The 21,822-nt window shown below is 42.6% G+C and overlaps 2 long non-coding RNA genes across 2 annotated transcripts in view; one reads left to right on the forward strand and one right to left on the reverse strand.

Annotated features, from left to right (window-relative positions):
* The window catches only part of LOC145506877 (uncharacterized), a 50,359-nt gene that overhangs the window by 19,641 nt on the left and 8,896 nt on the right, over positions 1–21,822 (reverse strand). Inside the window, exon 2 of the long non-coding RNA XR_014054414.1 lies at positions 11,486–11,581. This is a non-coding gene — a long non-coding RNA (uncharacterized LOC145506877). The remainder of the gene's footprint in view (positions 1–11,485; positions 11,582–21,822) is intronic.
* On the forward strand, positions 13,909–15,323 carry LOC145506822 (uncharacterized). The gene is made up of 3 exons (XR_014054363.1): positions 13,909–14,037; positions 14,332–15,040; positions 15,222–15,323. It is a non-coding gene; the product is annotated as an uncharacterized LOC145506822 (long non-coding RNA).

Here is a 21,822-nt window from a genome sequence, read left to right on the forward strand (position 1 = left end):
GAGAGGTCAGCCCTTGGTTTTTCTCTTTCCCCATCCAATCATATTTGTTCATGAATTTCAAAAAGTCTTCAAGATCTCTCTCTTCCCTCCCTTTCTCTCTTTTCTCTTTTTTTAACCAATGCTGTTAAATATTAAATATATAGTTGCATATCTCTTAATTACAATGGAATATTAGAAGGCTAAATCATTAAATATGAACCCCACCAACCTATGACTTGCACAACACTCTCCTCCAGGCCTAAGGCTGTGATATCCATTGGCTTTCTTACAATATCTTATACGTTTCTAAATTTGTAATGATATTTAGTTAATTTCTGAGTTATGTGACAATAAGAAATCAATCAAATTAGCATTATAGTACTGCGGCTTAGACCCAAGGACCAGAACCAAGGACTACAAAAACCTGTAAACCAGTAAGTTCCAAGTATCCTTTATGTTTAACAAGTGCTGAGGGTGAATGGGAAGTGGGGGAAAAGGATGTTAACTTCATATCACAGATCCTTGTATGAAAATGAAAACGAAAATGCCATAGCTCCTAGTTCAAGTCATTAAAATCTTTTTATATAAAGAAGAATAACACATAAGAAAAACAATATACCCTATATGATGGAGTCAATGGATAATTAATTACCAGGTCAGGGAGGACAAATTAGACTTGCTATGGGATTTCATTTAAAGAAGGGTTTCAAAAAGCACTGCCTTCTTCTGTGAGGACCTCTTAGATGAGGTAGGATTTGAGTCTTGCATAAGTATATAAGAAGGACAGCAAAGAGCCTTCAGGGAAGGGACTATACACAACGTCAGGAGTGAGCACAGAGGGCTTATGGAATAGGGAACAAACCTGGCTGAACATATGAGTACTACATGTTGGGGGACCTGAGAGAAAGGCTGGATGAGGTTAGTTAAGTGAAATAGAATTAGACTGAAGAGAAATAGATGGAAAGACAGATGGAAGACTGTGGAAAGCTCCTGAAAATGTAGGTCCATCTAGTCAAAGCAATAGATTTTTCAGTAGTCATATATGGATGTGAGGGTTGGAACATAAAGAAAGCTGAGCCCTGAAAAATTGATTTTTCTGAATTGTGGTGCTGGAGAAGACTCATGAGAGTCCTTTGGACAGCAAGGAGATGAAACCAATCAATCTAAAAGGAAATAAGTCCTGAATATTCATTGGACGGACTGATGCTGAAGCTCCAATACTTTGGCCACCTGATGCAAAGAGGCAACTTATTGGAAAAGACCCTGATGCTGGAAAAGATTGAGGGTAGGAGGAGAAGGGGGCGACAGAGGATGAGATGGTTGGATGGCATCATCAACTCAATGGACATGAATTTAAGCAAACTCCAGGAGACAGTGAAGGACAGGGAAGCCTGGCGTGCTGCAGCCCATGGGGTCGCAAAGAGTCAGACACAACTGAGCAACTGGACAATAACAACAAGAGGAAAAAATAAAAACAAACAAAAAAGAGGTTGATAATTCATTCAAAAGAAAGAAGAAAGAGAAGAAAAATAAAAATAAAGGAAAGCAGAGAGATACACTGAAATTTGGGCTTCTGATTAATGCTAGCTTGGAAGAATGTACCAGCATCACAGTTAAATCAGAGGTGCAGGACTTCTAATCCATATTCTCTCTTATATATGGCAAACTCAAATGTGGAAAGGTTCTGAGGGACAAGTTTCTTGGGAATTAACCCTGCTTCATTCTGAACCTCCTTCCTCTTATCCCCAAGGTTCAGTTCAGTCAGTTCAGTCGCTCAGCCATGTCAGACTCTTTGTGACCACATAGACTGCAGCACGCCAGGCTTCCCTGTCCATCCCAACTCCCAGAGCTTCCTCAGACTCATGTCCATCGAGTTGGTGATGCCATCCAACCATCTCATCCTCTGTCGTCCTCTTGTCCTCCAGCCTTCAATCTTTCCCAGCATTAAGGTCTTTTCCAATGAGGCAGTTCTTCGCATCAGGTGGCCAAAGTTTTGGAATTTCAGCTTCAGCATCAGTCCTTCCAATGAATATTCAGAACTGATTTCCCTTAGTATTGACTGGTTGGATCTCCTTGCAGTCCAAGGGACTCTCAAGAGTCTTCTGCAACACCACCAAGATTTGACCAGATGAGAACTGATCCTTTGTTCTCTGACTCCTCCCTGTCTCACAGAGGTGTCAATTCAATTGTTGATACACTTGTAAGAATATATTTACCAAAGGATAAAGGATGGAGGGGCTTCCCTGTTAGCTCAAGGGTAAAGAATCCACCTGCAATGCAGGAGACCTGGGTTCAATACCTGGGTTGGGAGATCTCCTGGAGGAGGGCATGGTATAACCCACTCCAGTATTCGTGCCTGGAGAATCCCCATGGATAGAGAGGCCTCGTGAGCTACAGTCCATGGGGTCACAAAGAGTCAGACATGACTGAGCGACTAAGCACAAAGGATGGAGATCAAGTCGTTTCTAGTACTAAATGCATATCATAGTCACTGCACACACAACATACCTCACCTATACCGTGTATACTATTATGTATAAAATATTACATATTTTGGTGCTAACTTCCTGATTTAATTGACAAGGAAGCTAAAGCTTAGAGAAGTTTCACAATTTGCTCAATATCACTCAGCTGATAAATGAGAGAGTAGCTCTAACTACCCAGAAACACAAGGCATCCAGTTGTTCAATACTTCAGAGTTTCTGAGAGTTGAAGGTCCACCAATAAAACACATGAGTCACATTTTCAGAGAGCTGTAACTCCAAGTTTAAATTACAATTATTTTGAAATGTTCCCAGTAAGAGAGGTTGATAGGGTCAAGGAGTTTTGGAATAAATTGAAACAGTTGGAAAAGTTTTGTAGGAGTTAGATTTTGACCTCTGGTTTAGAGGAAAGACCAGTAAATGTTTTGCCAAACGAAGTAAGAAAAGCTATTTCAGGCGACTGACAGAAAAGCCATCAATCATTAAAGAGTCATCCTCACTACTCAGAAACAAAAGGTCTTCTTAAGGCAACCATCCATCCAAATTTCCAAGGTTCCTTTGAAACGCATGCATCTGTGATTCAGAAATTAAAGTTTCAAATCATAACTGACAACTGCAGTGGCTATTACCCTTTGCCCTTAGAAACCACCACCCAAACTTCCAGGAGAATTTTCCTTACTGTTTACTCTGTAGAGTCTTAGTCCCTGGGTTTCAGAGATTTCACTTTGTTTTTGTAAATTTCATTGAGGTATAAAATACACACAGAAAAGTTTATGAATCTCGATTGCTTTTGACATCCAGATCGCTCAAACTCAAGTCACAGAGTACATTTCAAAGAGATAAAGAGCATTGTGATTTCTTTACTTTTTTTTGTTTATCATTACAATCACAACTTGCCATTCTGTTATTACACACTATTTGTGTTTGCTGGTTTAATGTGAGTCCTCCCTTGGGAAAAGAGATTGTATTTAGAATTCTAAAAATGTCATGTTTCCAAACCCTACAACTGTGGGAAAGCCCCTGGGCTTTGGTAAATTCATCCAGGTGAAAGATTTCAGCTTCAGATGTGACAAAACCTTATTCTGTCCAGATGTTCCTACCCAATTCATCTTGCTTGATTTATTTTGAACTTCAAAAGACCAAGTATTAATCACAACTAATATAGGACAACTCTGTAATAAACATATATTTCATACATGTTAAATATATTAAACATACAGTTCATAGAAAAGTATAACTATTAGAGCTGCATCTCTCTTCGATCTGAAAACTATCTTTTCAAAAAATTTGAGAGTGATGCATGGGTAGCAAGGAAGGTCAAGAGAGAGGAGATACATGTATACATATAGCTGATTCACTTTTGCTGTACAGAACATAACATTGTAAAGCAATTGTACTCCAATAAAAATAATTAAAAATTAATATTGTAATTTTTTTTAATTTGAGAACATAAAACAGGTATCACTATTCATGAAAATTTTCATCCACATAAACAGTCAATATCTTTCATATCCCACCTTCTTTATCCTCTGGTTCTTATAATATTCATTGATAGTAATTTTTACAGCTTTAACAAAAGAGAGGGTAGCTTCATTATGGAAACTAAAAAGATAACTCGATACTCTGTTTTTTTTTGATTTGTAGATTTTTTTTCCCTCATTCATAGAAATCAGAATTGATGCACTAGTAGTAATGAATTACATAGAGCAGAAATAAAAAGCTGAGTAAATATGGTATTTCTTAGGTTGTAATGAGGGAGATAGTTTTTCAGAACCTTAAGATGTTATACATCGTAAGAGACATCTAAAGTGAGTTGAAGTCAAACCACAGTCTTTCATTCATAGATAATTAAAATGATCCCATGTTTCAAGACATAAGTCAAGGATTTTCAGGAGTATAGTAATCTTTAATGGCTAACCTTCAGGAAATTTTCTTTGCAACCTGGGAAAGGTACTGAAAAGAAGCTTATGGACCAAGAAGAGAATTTAATGGGCTCTTAACCCCTTTCAATTGAGGTACAAGATGTGGGATTAGGAAATGGAGCAACTATTTAAGTCTCTTCATTCTATTTTTCACTGAGCTCAGAAAGAGTCCAGTTCGCAAAGCACAGTCACTTGAAATTGTATGTGCATCGTCATTTCTTTGAGTACTGAACTTTCACACTTATGAGAGTCTTCTATAGATATCTCTAGAAACTAAAACCTCGATTTCTTACCCATAAATTACTGCATTATAGTGATATGAAAAAGAGAGATTTTTGATGTTGCAACAGTATCACAGAATATTACATTGAAATAAATGAACATTTCTTCTGGGCTGAGAGTACTATAAAATTAAAATGCCAACAGTAAATGGTAAAAAGGTTAACATCCTGACCTTGGCTATGTTTGTTACTAATGGGTATTATATTAATTAAACATGCCTCCTCAATAATTATACGAAGAAGCTGCAAAGCTTTTAAGACTCCTGCTAATCCAGCACCCTCTGGTTACTTGTTTTCTAATTTGTTCATTTTAACTAATTATGCGAATTAGAGAAAATAAACATGTGAAAAATCTCTCTGAGACTCTGACCTCCAAATGTTTTGTATCAGATGGAACAACCCCTGTTCTAGCTCAATTATTCAATTTCTAGAATAGATTAAAGGATTAAAAAGGCTGATTTATTTACTTGTGAATAAGCAGATATATCTTGAGCTTTCATACTTTTCATGGTGACTTCTCAAGCACTAAGTATTGTCATCCTGATCAAGTCCAAAGAGGATTAAAATAAGATAAATGCATAATGAATGACTATACCAATTTTTACTAAAAGCTCCATATAGGATCATATTATGATCATGCCAGAGAAGAAAGAATAAGACAGTTTTGCATGTACTGTTTTTGGCAAACATTAATGACCTCATAAGTATTATAGTACACATGAGAGGAACATCCTGCATTTTATCTTTTTTTTAGAGTAATGAACTTAACATAGAGGTCTTATATTTTTTGTTGTTTATGTTGTGTACTTTTGTTTAACCCTTTTTTCTTTCTGTTTAACCCATTTTCAGGTCCATATTTCCCACTAAGGATATGAGGGCAGATTTCTTTTAATGCATCCATGGTAGAATATAGAGAGAGTTACTGGATAACCATCCTCTCCAGGTCACCTAGCAGATAATGATCGTTATTCCAACTTAGATTTAATGGTGCACCATCCTGCCCAGTGCCCATAAACAAAAAAGCTGGCATGCTTTTTTCTCCTGTGGAGTAACGCACAGTGGGAAAATGAAAGCGTCCCAGGTAGTAAAACTTCCCTTAGCCCAATAACTGAATCAATATTTGTGGGAAGCTGATCCAATGCTTTTTATTGTTTTTCTTTTTTTCCCCTTCTGATTACAAAAACATAGTATGCCCAATGACAAATTTGGAAATTTTAAAAAATAACAGTCACTCATAACTCCATCACTGAAAAGATCTACTATACATATTTTAATATAGTTTCTGCTCCTTTTATTTTTAATATGTTTGAGATTATAAAATATACAGTTTGTACCTAGTTACCTTGCTTCCATTAATATTACAATGAGCATTTTCTGATGTAATGAATAGCACATGAATAACATAATAACATTAATGATTTTAGGGCTATCCAACAGCCCACTATATCTGATGATGTATAAATCTCTGTTAATTCCTCTAACGTTGTACTCTGAGATTGCTTTGAGTTTTTTGCGGTTATGTATAACATTGCTCTACATATAAACTTTGCTAGGAAACAATGTATTTTGATATTGTTGAATAGGGAATGTTTTTCTATATTTAGTGCAGATCCTGGCCGTATGATAATTTTCAGTATTTGGCCACCCTGGACAATTTGAGCAGTTAAATATATATAGAAACAAATTATAATCATTGAATAAAACAGAAAGCCATGAATACATGCCAATATAAATAAACAGATGGATAAAATAATGCAGAATAGGATAGGTACTCTTATGGTTACAAATTATCTCCTGATATAACACCTATTACAAAAATGGAAAAATAGTAAGTTTAGAATGGTCAGTAGCATTTTAATCAACTTATCAAAGGTAAACACTATCAGTAATAGAACAAAGGAAAACATGTGCATCTGATAGGATGGGCATATAATGAGAACACAACACTATTTCTGAAATACTTCAGCCAATGATGCATTAACTTTAAACTAACAGGAACACCCCAAATTAACAGATGTTCTATGAAATAACTGATTTATAGTTCTGTAACTGTCAAGGTATGAAATACAAAGAAAAAATGAGGAACTGTTCCGAACTGAAGGAAAATGCAAAGACACAACTAATAAATGTTACATGTCAAACTCACTGGAATCCCTTTGCCAACTGAAGAAGCTTGAATGAGGACAACTATCAGATCTGTTAATTTCCAGACTTTGGTTTCAGGAAATATAGTCATAATATAATCTGAAAATAATGATGTTTTCCTCTTATCAAATCTTTCATGTCTTATTCACTAGTTGGAACTTTCATTAACTTTTTTTCCCTTAAATATTCATGAAATAGAAGATATTCTTGTAGCATTTATGACTTTAAAAGACCATCTCTGATGTTTAACTGTGAAAAACATCAGAGTATGTATGCTGTTTGTGGCATACTGAGAATATACTTTTCCATTTCTAGATTAATATTTTTCTATCATAAAAAGAGACCAACTGTTTCTCTGTATCTATTAAGATTAATGCATGATTTCTCTGCTTTGGGCTATGTGATGTGATTAGGTATATTAGCATATTTCCGTATAGTAAATAATTTATACACCCTGGAATAAATTTTCACTTGGCTGCAGGTAATTAATAGTTAAACATCTGCTGAATTAGATTCAATAATATTTACTTTCAATATTTCACCTGTATGTGAGAAACGTATCTATTTTTTTTCATTATGCTTTTCATTCAATGTTTTAGTATGCGAGGATGCTAACAAAATAGCATAACATTACATGGTTTTCTATGCATGTTAGAACATGTTAAAAACAACTGACATATCACAGATTAATCTTAAAATCATTATTTTATAATTTTATTTTTAATAATCCTTTTCTTTACATGCCCTAGATTAAGGTTACAGTAAGTACAGTAAAGGGCTGGAAAAGAACGGAAAAGATCAGTTTTCATTTCAATCCCAAAGAAAGGCAATGCCAAAGAGTGCTCAAACTACTGCACAATTGCACTCATCTCACACGCTAGCAAAATAATGCTCAAAATTCTCCAAGGCAGGCTTCAGCAATTCGTGAACCATGAACTTCCAGATGTTCAAGCTGGTTTTAGAAAAGGCAGAGGAACCAGAGATCAAATTGCCAACATCTGCTGGATCATTGAAAAAGCAAGAGAGTTTCAGAAAAACATCTACTTCTGCTTTATTGACTATGCCAAAGCCTTTGACTGTGTGGATCAGAATCAACTGTGGAAAATTCTGAAAGAGATGGGAATACCAGACCACCTAACCTGCCTCTTGAGAAACCTGTATGCAGGTCAGGATGCAACAGTTAGAACTGGACATGGAACAACAGACTGGTTCCAAATAGGAAAAGGAGGACGTCAAGGCTGTATATTGTCACTCTGCTTATTTAACTCATATGCAGAGTACATCATGAGAAACGCTGCACTGGAGGAAGCACAAGCTGGAATCAAGATTGCTGGGAGAAATATCCATAAGCTCAGATATTTAGATGACACCACCCTTATGGCAGAATGTGAAGAGAACCTAAAAAGCCTCTTGAGGAAAGTGAGAGAGGAGAGTGAAAAAGTTGGCTTAAAGCTCAACATTCAGAAAACTACGATCATAGCATCTGGTCCCATCACTTAATGGGAAATAGATGGGGAAACGGTGGAAACAGGGTCATACTTTATTTTTCTGGGCTCCAAAATCACTGCAGATGGTGACTGCAGCCGTGAAATTAAAAGACACTTACTCCTTGGAAGGAAAGTTATGATCAACCTAGATAGCATATTGAAAAGCAGAGACATTACTTTGCCAACAAAGGTCCGTCTAGTCAAGGCTATGGTTTTTCCAGTAGTCACGTATGGATGTGAGAGTTGGACTGTGAAGAAAGCTGAGCGCCGAAGAATTGATGCTTTTGAACTGTGGTGTTGGAGGAGACTCTTGAGAGTCCCTTGGACTGCAAGAAGATCCAACTAGTCCATCCTAAAGGAGATCAGTCCTGGGTGTTCATTGGAAGGACTGATGTTGAAGCTGAAACTCCAATAATTTGCCCACCTGATGCGAAGAGTTGACTCATTGGAAGAGACCCTGATGCTGGGAAGGATTGAGGGCAGGAGGAGAAGTGGACGACAGAGGATGAGATGGCTGGATGGAATCACTGACTCGATGGATATGAGTTTGAGTGGACTCCGGGGGTTGGTGATGGACAGGGAGGTCTGGCGTGCTGCGATTCATGGGGTCGCAAAGAGTCTGACATGACAGAGCGACTGAACTCAACTGAACTGAAAGGGCTGTATGACTTTGAAGCTGAATAGTCCCTGTCACAATGACTCAACACTACCCTTGTAGCACTAGCTCATCGCTGAGGCTTACCTGGGTGCCTTCGGCCGGGTGAGTCCCCCCAACCCCTCCTGTTTCCAGGCAAACTTCTGAGACACCTCCGCACAGGGTCTGGGCTCTCCAGTCTCTGATCACAAAGGTGTCTGACTTCACTGAACATTCGAGACAGTTCCTCTACCTCAAACGTGTTGCACAGGATGTGGGAAAGAGACACATCAGAAGTGCCGGCACGTGATGTGTGACCCCACCAGCCCTTTCTTAGAAATCATTCAGCTTCATAAAGTACAAGCTCTCACAGCCCAACACTACCAGCTGGTCCAATTAGGCACTGCCTGGGAACACCCCGTGTTCAGCTCCAGGGAAGGCACATAGAGCTAATGATCCAGGCCCAGAAATAAGATCTTTTCCTGCAGTTCTCCTGAGGTCCTCACCCGCATCTCTATCCAAGTGGCTTCCCCACTAGCTTTTCCTCCCAAAGCTGCAGTTAGAGACCATTAGAAAAGAATGGTGCTCAAAAATAATTTCAGGCAATAGAACCGTCCAGAGTACTTTACGGAATCATGCACTGGTTTCAAAGCAGGTGCCATTAAGGATTTCTCTCCTCTTTTGTGCACTTAAACCACAGATTAAGAATGAAAACTCTTCAGTCCAAAAGGACCTGGAATAGCAATTACTTTTTGTCACCTGACCATTATCGATGAAATACCACCATAACTCTTTCTCTGTAAGACTAGTTCTTAAAGATTTACTCCATCTCCAAACCTCAGGCTCTGAACAACCACAGTACACAAAACAAAGGTGTGCTCTGCTTTGGAATGAATGACATCTAAAAGGCCACCACTGCTCATGAAATTAGCTGAATTAAACCGTAGTAGGAAACCAGTTGTTGTTTTTCTTCCAGGTAAAACTGCTCCTTTTCTTATGTTCCTGTGACACCCGGAGTAGTTTTCCTTTGAAAGAGAACGTAAAAGCTACACAAGCAGCACTGTGTACAATAGCCAGGACATGGAAGCAACCTAGATGTCCATCAGCAGACGAATAGATAAGGAAGCTGTGCTACATATACACAATGGAATATTACTTAGCCATTAAAAAGAATACCTTTGAATCAGTTCTATTGAGATGGATGAAACTGGAGCCCATTATACAGAGTGAAGTGAGCCACGAAGAAAAACACCAACACAGTATACTAATGCATATATATGGAATTTGGAAGATGGTAACGATAACCCTATATGCAAGACAGAATAAGAGACACAGATGCATAGAACAGTCTTATGGACTCTGAGGGAGAAGGTGAGAGTGGGACGTTCTGAGAGAATAGCATTGAAACATGTATATTATCATATGTGAAACAGAACACCATTCCAGGTTCAATGCATGAGACAAATGCTCAGGGCTGGGGCAATGGGATGACCCAGAGGGATGGGATGGGGAGGGAGGTGGGAGGGGGGTTCAGGATGGGGAACACATGTAAACCCATGGCTGATTCATGTCAATGTATGGCAAAAACCACTATAATATTGTAAAGTAATTAGCCCCCAACTAAAATAAATAAATTTATTAAAAAAAAAAAAGCTATACAAGTTGCAGCATCAGTCACGAATATTGCTGCAATATGCATACTGCCGTAAGAGAGGTCATTTTCAGTAAGTTCATATCCCAAAAGTTTACGTACATCTGTGCCTTTCATAGATGAGGTTAACTTGGGTAAAAGCAATACTTTATCACTTTCTACAAAATGGCCCTAAAACAGACCGAGAAAAAAACTAAGAAACGAGGTGTTTGCACCTTCTCAGACACCGGATCCTCCAGGGAAGAGGCCTTACCACACGCCCAAGGTCTCAGAGTGGTCAGACCCCCTGTGCTAGCGCCCCAGGCATCCAGAGAGCTTGAGGACCCTCAGAGGAGCCTAGTGGGGCCCCTCGGCTCTCAGATCCCATCAGGTCAGTTAGTCAGTCTCCTAGTCACTTTTACTGCCACGGGTCCCTGGCTCACACGGTTCTGATTTGGGCATCGCCACGTGGTATCCAGATGGATGTGGAAATGGTGCCCCGCCCCAAGCTGCTGCCCCAGGACCTTACCCTGGCTATCCCTAAACTGAAGGCAGGAGGAGTCCAAACCTAAAACTCTACTGTCCCGCTTTAATACCAGAGCATTAATCTCGATCCCCCCGCAAAATACCCATCTGTGCACCGAATTCAATCCATCCTCCCACCCCTCTCACCAAATCCGCAGCATCTGCACTCTGACCCTCAAGCTGGGCTGGCCACCTCCTGCTCTGCCCACTGCATCAAGAGGAGGCCCTGCAGGCCTGCAAACTGAGCGGCCAGGGCTCCGTGCACTCTCCCCGGGACCTACACACTCAGGCCACCCCAGACACACACCCCCGAGACTGCTACACCACATCCTCTGCTGCCGGCGCACAGGCCTGGCTCTCTGCCCCTCCCTCCACGCCAGGTGTGCGGACTGACCTTACCTCCCGCCCCTCAGCCTTCACCTCCTGGAGTCAGGGACCGGGTCCAGCCAGGGTCTGATACAGAACAGGAACTGCATTCACAGAAGTCCACTCTGCCTGTAAATACAAAGGAGGGAAAAAAATCCCATTAGGGTACACTTAACAGGGAAAAAAAAACCACCGACAAACTGCCTAAATTTCCCTTTTCCTTCATTTCTTCCTCTGGCTGCCCCCCAGTCAGCTTGCTGGACCTTGGGGATGGCTTCCTGACCTCCCCCACTGCTCACGTTCAGAATGACTTCTTCTACCTGGACAAGGCCAGCTTTCCCTTCCTGTGGGAGAGCTGATAGATTTCCTGTATGCCAACCATTGATTTTTATGAACATGAGTAAGAAAGATGAGAGGAAATTACTCTCTTAGCTGCTGAATAAGGTACAGTTCTGGGCACATTTCACAAATACTTCTTACTATTTGATACTTTACGTTAGACGAGCTGCTGACACTAGTCCCGAGACACACGAGAGGAGCCTTGGAACACCGCTGACACACTGGTCAGCGTAAGGGATGCGGTCACTCCAGACCTTGACCCAGAGCAGTTCTCCCCAGTACAGTGGAACCTGGGACCCAAGATGCCCCTGGGCTGAGGAGGTCTGTCCCAGCTGAAGGGCTGGGCAATCTGACAGTGGTTCCTAGAGGAGGCAAATTCACCTGAAGTAATATTCTGGAATACAAACTGGCACAGCCACTATGCAGAGCAGTATGGAGATTCCTTAAAAAAACAGTTATCATATGATCCAGTAATCCCACTCCTGGGCATACATCTGGAGAAAACTCTAATTTGAAAAGCTACATGCATCCCAGTGTCCATAGCAGCATACAATAGACGTGAGTTTTACATCTAAGACAACCTAAATGTCCAATGACAGAAGGATGGATAAAGAAGATGTGATATGTACATATGTACAATGGAATATTGCTCAGCCATAAAAAAAATGAAATAATGCCATTTGGAGCAACATGGATGGACTCAGAGATATTATCATACCAAAAGAAGTAATAGAGAAAGAGAAATACCATATGATATCACTTAAACATAGAATCCTTAAAAGTAATACAGATGAATCTACATATAAAACAGAAACAGACTCACAGACATAGAAAACAAACATATGGTATCAAAGGGGAAAGGTGCGGGGGATAAATTAGGAGTCTGGGATTAACAGATAGATCCCACTGTAAATAAAACCGATAAACAACACCGGCAACAAATAAACAACAACAGCAATGACATCATGCCACTTGCAGCAACATAGAGAGACCCAGAGAACATTACGCTTAGTGAAACCAGTCAGATAGAGAAAGACAGACACTGTATGATATCACTTTTACTGTATAGCACAGGGAACTCTATTGAATATCTTGCAGCAACCTATAACGGATCACCCTGCTTTATACTTGAAACTAATACAACATTGTAAATCAACTACATGTCAATATAAGTAAATACGTTTTTTAAACATTTACTTACCACTGCACAGTGACAAAGCAGTTTGCACAAGTGTTTTTCTAATGTAACATAAAATTTCCCGAGGGTTTACACGATGACTATTGGGGTGGGCAGAATTAAGACAACTTCTAAGTCACACTTGGTACAGGTCTACAACATGGCTTCAAGAGCAAGTATTTTTTTACAACAGCAGGAAAAGTGATAGAAGTTATAAACATATTCCAACAAGCAGAGTGCTGGCCATCCTGTGTCTTGCCCTGAGCGCACACAGTTAGGTAAAGGTGAAAGGAAGACAGAAAAGGGAACCACCATGTCACTCTTAGCTGAAGTGGAGCTGTCGGAGCTGCTGCGACACGGCCCACCTGCAGCTCCAATAGATCCACTTGAAGGGCATCCACTCATCAGCCTAGTTTAGGCCCAGGCTGTGAGGCCCAAGGAGTCCCTTTGGGGCGAGTCTTTGGCAAACAGGAAAGAGCAGCAGGCAGGCTGCGGAAAGGCACCCTGCGAAGACTGCATCTGCAACGCTGTGTCTGTCCCTCCGGAGAGCATTTAAAACACTGACTAGACAACGCAGGTGAAGGCTCCGCTCTGAACTTGAGAAGTTTGGCTACTTCAACATGTTACTCAATATCTGTTTTCCCTAATGAAAGTACTGTCTTCTGATGTCCTGAAAAACAAGCCACCACTACAGCGAGCTTCCCAGGTGGTGCTAGTGGCAAAGAACCCGCCTGCCAATGCAGGAGACTTCAGAGATGCGGGTTCAATCCCTGGGTCAGGAAGATCCCCTGGAGAAGGAAAGGGCAACCCCCTCCAGTATTCTTGCCTGGGAAATGCCAAGGACAGGGAAGCCTGGCGGGCTACAGTCCATAGGTCACAAAGAGTCAGACAGGACTGAAGCAACACACACACACGCACGCGTATCATGTTAGAATGAACTAGTGCTCTGGAGAAAAGATCAAGCCGGGCGAGAAACAGTGCTGCGGCTGGGGCATACTGTCAACGGTGATGAGAGCAGGCAGCTCTCTATGAAGTAGGCAGCCAGCACAGACAACAAAAGAACATGCAGGTGACAGGAATGGGAAGCTGGGGCCCTGAGGGAGGGGCCTGCAGACCCAGGAGCTGCAGGAAGCCAGCGGCGGGGTGGAGCGGATAGGGAGCAGGGATGGCAGCGGCCGGAGGTGAGGGCAGGGATGTGTCCACCGCGGGCCCATCCAGCGCCCTGGAGACCGTCACACAGAACACCTGCATCTTTGCTGTATTCTGAGCTGAGCTGCACAAACGTAGCTGTAATTCGTCCTGGCGTTTGGAGTGGGGAAGGGCCTTTCTGCAGAGAAGTGACTAGCTGATGTGCATGTTCCAGGGTCACCTGCCAGGTGCGCTGGGAGGGCAGAACGGGGCGCTCTGGAGGCCTGGGCACTGACCGCAGGAGCGATGACCACGAAAGGCCGAGGCTGCAGCGGTAACTGGGCATGAAATCGTCAATTTGGGGATGCATTCGTAAGTTAGAGACCATGGAATCACTGACAACTGGATACTGGAAAGGCTGTGAGATATATAAGGGAACAGACAACTAATGAGGTGGAGAGAGAGAAAAAAGAGGGGAGAGAGGACACAGCTAGTACCCACCATTTTAAACCTACAGCAAATTACCTAATATATTTTGGGAAAAAAGACATTTTCAGTGCCTCATAGCAGCCAGAAAACATGTTAAGGACTTCACCTGAGCAAACATTGTCTAGAAAGCTCAACGCTGAGGTGGGAGCCGTCCTCACTGTACAGACCAGACGGGGCACACAGGTGAGTCGCCCACTTCGCAGCTGACGCTCGGCCCGGGCTGAACCCAGGCCACCTCCTGCCCGGGCGCCACCGGCAGTCTTTTTCACCGCAGTGCTCCAGCTTCCTCTAGGTCCCTTATCAAATCCGTGTGCTATAGCCACGCGCACACACGCACCCGCGCACCCCCGCGCTCCGGCGCGCAGCTCCCCAGCGCCATCTAGCGGCCGCACCGAACCTCACCGGGCAGTGGAACCGGCGCAGGTGTTCCGGGTCAGAGCCCACAGCGATCACAGGTGAAGTAAGGGGAAGATGCTGTTACGAATATTCGGGAGGGATAGGGACCCCAGAAGTGACTGAAGATCAAATGGAGGATTTTGCCATGCCCAAGCCATTGCCTGTATGTTTTACGTTTAATCAGTAACTTCAGGGCTTTCTCCTCCCACGTTCATTCCTTCATTCTTCAACTTGTTACAGGTTCATTTATACCGGGTATACACCATAAACTCTGCACATCTGACCACTCAGCACTCGGCCAAATTTGGCAACATTTGTGATAAAGCCGTTTCTTGTTGTTTAGTCGCTCAGTCATGTCCAACTCTTTGCTACCCCATGGACTGTAGCCCGCCAGGCTCCTCTGTCCTTAGGCTTTCCCAGGCAAGAAGACTGGAGTGGGTTGCCACTTCCTTCTCCGGGGGCATTTTCTCGACCCAGGCATCAACCCCACCTCTCCTGCATTGCCAGGAAGATTCTGTACCGCTGAGCCACCTGAGAAGCCTGAGACAGACTTGGGGAGGGGGGCAAACATTCATGTAATATGGTCATTCATCCAGTGCAATAAACTCAGGGGTGGAGCTGCAGTGTCAAAGAAACAATCAGCTGCCCTGAGGGCCGGAGGAAGGCTCGCAAAGAGTTGCTGATTCTACCGTTTCCATCTGCCGCCCTTTAAACCGAGGCACAGCACTGGATTTAATTTTTTTTTTTTTATTGGGGTATTAGGACAATAATAGTTGCATAAATTGAGAAGTCTTCTTTCACCCTCTGCTTTCTACACAATACTGTGTAGAGATGATTTTACTTCTACATTAAAATGTGTCATAGATGTTATGAAGTGACTCCACTTGGGTCTAGAGATTAAAGAGGGTGGATTACTTGCGAATCTGGTTTGGTTTTGTTTTTCGTTAATATAAGGAAATTTAGATTGAGTTGGAAATTCTCCTTGTCCTATTTTTGTAATATGTGGCTGTCAACAAATTTATACTTTTCAACTAAATTTTCAACTATAGTGGTGTATCTTTATCTTTTTCTCCAGATATATGCCCAGGAGTGGGATCGCAGGGTCATATGGTAGTTGTATGTTTAGTTTTCTGAGGAGCTTCCATGCTGTTCTCCGTAGACGCTGCACCATTCCTATTCCCATCAGGAGTGCAGAAGGGAACTGAGCCTCAGCTCTGCTCTCCTGTCTGTGACACAGCCACAGGCGGTCCCTAGGGATGCAGCAGCCAGGTGACAGGAATGACCTACAGGTGCTGAGTATTTCAGGCTTTATGATGATGGCATAATTCAAAAAGACACGCGCACCCCAGTGTTCACAATAGCCAGGATGTGGAAGCAACCTAGGTGTCCATAGACAGAGGAGTGGATAAAGATGTGGAATGTGTCTGTGGTATGCGTATGGAACATTGCTCAGCCATAAACAGCAATGACATCATGCCACTTGCAGCAACATAGAGAGACCCAGAGAACATTACGCTTAGTGAAACCAGTCAGATAGAGAAAGACAGACACTGTATGATATCACTTATATGTAGAATCTGAAATATGACACAAATGAACTTATCTACAAACCAGAAATAGACTCACACACGGAGAACAGACTCACACGCATGGAGAACAGACTCACACGCACAGAGAACAGGGGGGGATAAATTAGCAGGATGGGATTAACATAAACACATCACTATATATAAAATAGGTAAACAACAAGGACCTACTGTATAGCACAGGGAAATTTAGTCAATATTTTGTAATAACCTAAGAGATAGATTATGAGAAAGAACATATAAACATATATATATATATATATATCTGAATCACCTGAAACTAACACAACATTGTAAATAAATTATATTTCAACTAAAAATATATATAGTGGTATAAATGTGTTCATAATATTCTTTTTTCCTTCAATATCTGTAGTATTTGTGTATGCGACTTTTTTTTTTCTGTTTTATATGTATATGCTACTCTTACATTGCCAATATTTTTGCATTTTCTTTTTTCTTTTCAGTCTAATTAGAATTTTATTAACATTCAGAAATTAGGTTTTGATTTCATTGACAGTTTAAGTATTTATTTTCTATTTCATTGAAATATGATCTTATTCTCATTTCCTCCCTTTTTTAAAATTTAAAATATATGAATATATGTTTCATACATGTGTAATACAGTTACATTAATCCATCACAGTCTGCACTCCACCCTGTCATTTCCTCCCTTCTTATACTGGATTTAATGTATTCTTCTCTTTCTAGTTTTGAGGTGGAAGATTAGGTCATTGACTGCCTGTTTCTCTTCTAATATAAATATTTAAAGCTAAAATGGATGTTCAATCACTGTCTCAGCTGCATGTCACATATTGTGACGTGTTACATTTTCAGGTTCACTAAATAAAGTATCTGGGATTGCCCAGATCCATCTTTATTATTAGTTCGCAGTTGATTTTGCTGCAGTGGGAGAGTAAACTCACCCGAGAGACAAGTCATGAGCCGTGCCGCAGGAAACGTGTCACCCTCATGCTGTTCTGACTATGCAAAGTCCTCGCTGTCAGAAGGATGCCCACTGCCACCGAGAAGGAGGGCGATGTGAGGGATTAGCTACATGACTGTGAGGTGGACAGGCCACAATCCACAGGGCAGGCCAGCCGAGACGCAGGCCAACTGGAGGCTCAGAGGGGGTAGGAGCCCAGTGTCAAGGACCAGCTGCTGGCAGAACTCTTGAGGGAAAGTCTTCAGCTGACTGAAGGAGCCTCACCCACACTGTGAAGGGCAATTCGCTTGACTTGAAGTCCACTGATTTAAACGTAAATCATCTAAAAACATAAATCATCTAAAAACACCTTCACAGAAACATCTAGAACAATGTTAATGGCCCAGCAAAAGTGAATAAAGTTAACTATCAGAAGTGACTTCTGAACACCCATCCCAAAGTAACTTCTCTCTTGTCTGACTGTCTTGTGTCCCTAGGCCTGTAAGGCCATTCTCATCTCTTACCTGAATTTTTAGAACCCTCTTGAACTACTGTTTAGGATCTTATGATGTGAAAAATCATGACCAGAGCCTTCCAAAGCATTAGCTCGCATTTTCACTCGCATTATGTCTGGGATGTTTATGGATGTGGATCCTCTTGAAAACAGAGATCGTGTGTTGTTTTTCTCCAGCTCCTACCATCTTGTCTGAGAAAAAGTAGAAATAAAAACCCACTGACTCCACTGCTGCCTTTCCTTCAAAACGATGTGCTGAGCTCATGTGGGCAGGAGAACAAAGTCTTCACAAGCTCATGTGTTCACAACGGCTTTATCATTGCTTTTGCCTGCCTCCTGACAGCACACCAGGACAGTCTGTTACAGAAATTAGAAACAGTTGATGGCAAAAGATGAGGGAATTGACTGGAATACCAGCTCCATGAGGAGGCGATCTTATAAGTCTTATATATACTCCAAGACCAGCCACAACTCCAGACATTAGACAAACTGCCTTGACCTGAGCAAACATTCTCTGTGTTGCCAATTAACACCTTGTGGCTGATGCCTTTTTTGCTAAAAAAGAAACACAGGAAATATACTGCCAGATTATAGCAAATAAAATGAAAATTATGACAATTTTGTTTTGTACTGTAACAAAGCTTATTGTGCCTTATTGAATTATCTTAGTGAATCATCTCATAACTAAACTGTTGCATATTTTAACATATAACTGAATATATACTGTACATTTTAACAAGAAATGGTACATTTAAAAAATCTTTCAGATGTCTTTATAACCCTAGAAAACATAAATTGTGCATATTTTTTGTTTTTAAACATCTACTCTATATGAGTGAAATGAAAACTAAAGGAAAACCATCAGTTTCACGCCTTTATACCTGTATTTCAAGGGCTAAAATCTAGCATGCTTGTTTTTCTTTTTCAGGTGACTATTTGAAGAAAGTTCCAAGACTGCTTACTTAACTCATTTACACAAGCTTTTTGGCAACAGTATAACCGGAACTCTTTACTAAAAGACACTGCTATAATGATAAAATGCATATTTTCTTTAAGGACTAATATTTCATTAATTCCACACAAAACTATTATACTCCCTACTGAAATGCTTTCAGTTTCAACTTTTATTTATTTTAAGCTTTTCAGATTTTAACTTTCATTTATAGGCTCAGAAGAGGGGTTGTGTTGGGATTAAAGAAGGATCATGGTTCTGTGATTGTGTAACTAGAATATCCATACAGATGACGTCTGGCGTGGAGGTATGACCACATCACTCATTTTCAAACCCTCAAGTCCATCCTTTCATGTAACCCATGTACACACGTGTGAATCCAAACCAAACTAGCTATTATGTGAAGGGGCAAGGAGAAGGGAATCCTGCTAGAAGACTTTCTGCAATTATCCCATTTTCCCCGCAAACTTGGGAAGTGGTGTAATGCAAGTACTTGCTTTCCCTGCACAGGACCTGGCTGGGGACTTGAAGGAGAAGCTTTCCAATCACTTCAAGGACGTCATGGTCGGCCTCATGTACCCCCCACCCTCATATGATGCCCACGAGCTGTGGCACGCCATGAAGGTAGAGCGGGTCACCCAGTGATATACTGCCACGTGTGATCGGCGGCGGAGGGGGACATGTCAGCAAAGAAGAAATGAGAGAAATGCTTGGGGTGAGGGGGTTGTCATGAAAGGGGGGCCTCCGTAGCCCAGCGGCAGGGTCACTTGACTCTTCTTTTGAGCAAACTCAGATCCACGACCCGGCCCTGTGCAGAGCTGCCAAGACGAAAGAGGAAATGAGCTGCTTTGGGGGCTGTTTGCATTTGTCTCTGTCCCAGTATGGCTTTCGGCTTCCCTGATGGCTCAGTGGTAAAGAATTCACCTGCCAATGAGGCAGGCGCATGTTCGATTTCTGGATCAGGAAGAACTCCTGGAGGAGGGCATGGCAATCCACTCCAGTATTCTTGCCTGGAGAATCCCATAGACAGAGGAGCCTGGCGGGATACAGTACCTGGGGTCACAAAAAGTAGGACACAACTCGGTGACTAAACAGCAGCATCAGCCCGTTTGTCTTCCTCTGTTAAGTGGAAATGTTAGCATTCTTGTGAATCTCTGTAAACTATTGTATCAATTGGGCTCATAAAGGAATGAGTCAGTAATGCTGAGGCAGAGACAAAACATAGATGACATCTATATTTTTGCAACCCTAAATTAGTCCTTTACCAAAACTACTGCTCAAATGTAGCAAAATCTTGCTTCTAAAGGATCAGAACAATTCTTTCTTACAGGCAAGTCATGAAAGAAACTGACTACAGATTTGTCAGAGGTTTGTTGGCTAGGGAAGGGGGACAGATGACTTTCCAGATCTTTCCAAATGCTGAATGAAACACCAGCAGAGACGCTGCAATCACTCCAGGGGGATGCCTGCCAATGACCTGATTTCCCCCATCTGGAAACAACACGAAAAGGGAAAGGAAGACAATTAGGGAACCTGGCTCATGGCCATCGTATTCACAAATCAGCACTGTGGTTTGTTTTAGTCGCTAACTCATGTCCGATTCTTTGTGACCCCATGGACTGTAGCCTCCAAGCTCCTCTGCCCATGTGATTTCCCAGGCAAGAATACTGGAATGGGTTGCTATTTTCTTCTCCAAGGGATCCTCCCCGCCCAGGGATCAAGCCAGCGTGTCTTCCTTGGCAGGCAGTTTCTTTACCGCTAAGCCACCAGGGCGGAGAAGGCAATGGCACCCCACTCCAGTACTCTTGCCTGGAAAATCTCATGGACGGAGGAGCCTGGTAGGCTGCAGTCCATGGGGTCGCACAGAGTCGGACACGACTGAAGCAACTTAGCAAGCCACCAAGGAAGATCTGTAGATCAGCACAGGCCTTATATAAAACAAGAATTTCAACTAACGTCTTTTTAAGTGTTGCATATGTCAGTCCGTACCTCTTGCAAAATGATGTAACTAAAAGCCTAAGGAGAAAGTCCCGGGATGCAGGCGGGCGCCCACGGTGTTCTCACCGCAGGAGCCGAGCACGGTGCAGACAGGCCTAGTATTGCAGAGCAAACGTGACAGAACAGCCTTTTTGAGGGTGCCTTGAAGTTCCCGGTCAGTGTGGGAGCCCTCCCTGGGCGCGGGGCCCCAGGGGCCATGGCCCCTGAAAAATGACCTCCCAGCCAGTGCTTCCCAGCCCGGGGTGACACTCAGCCCGAAGTTGGCAGGGGAGGCTATCTTCCTTGGAGGCCGGAAAGGCAGCCCGACAGAGTGGGTTTTCAGTCCTCCCTCGCCCAGCAAGTGTGGGGCTCCTCAGATCCCAGACCTCCGGGCCTCCTCCCAGGGTCTCAATTCGCGAGTCAGGCCCGGGTGACTGCCTGCACTCTGGGAGCCTTGCAAAGATAGTCCTAGGGCAACGCGTCCTCCCATGGGGCAGGAGGCCAGGTGAGTATGGCGGAGAGGTCCGTGTGCCATGCCGGTGTCCCCTGGCCAAGGCCAGCCCGCACTTCCCAGGGGCCCCCGGCGAGGGGTGGCGGGCCTACCCCGGCCCTGTCCAACGCCGCTGAGGGGAGCAAAGCTAGCTCCGGCAGACGAAAGCAAACAGCCACGGGATGGCTCCAAAGGCATTGCTGGGCCGCTCCACGTGTGGCCTTCCCAGGAGAAAAATGCCGGTTGGGGCCCCTAGGCCCACGGTGTTCTCCCTGCAGGAGCCGAGCACGGTGCAGACAGGCCTAGTCTCGCGAGCTCCCTCCCACAGAGCAAACGTGACAGAACAGCCGTGTGGAGGGCGCCTTGACGTTCCCAGGCAGTGTGGGAGCTCTCCCTG

Source organism: Giraffa tippelskirchi, chromosome 1 (genome assembly GCF_054371585.1).
Source record: "Giraffa tippelskirchi isolate mGirTip1 chromosome 1, T2T-mGirTip1v1.2.pri, whole genome shotgun sequence".
NCBI lineage: Eukaryota > Metazoa > Chordata > Mammalia > Artiodactyla > Giraffidae > Giraffa > Giraffa tippelskirchi.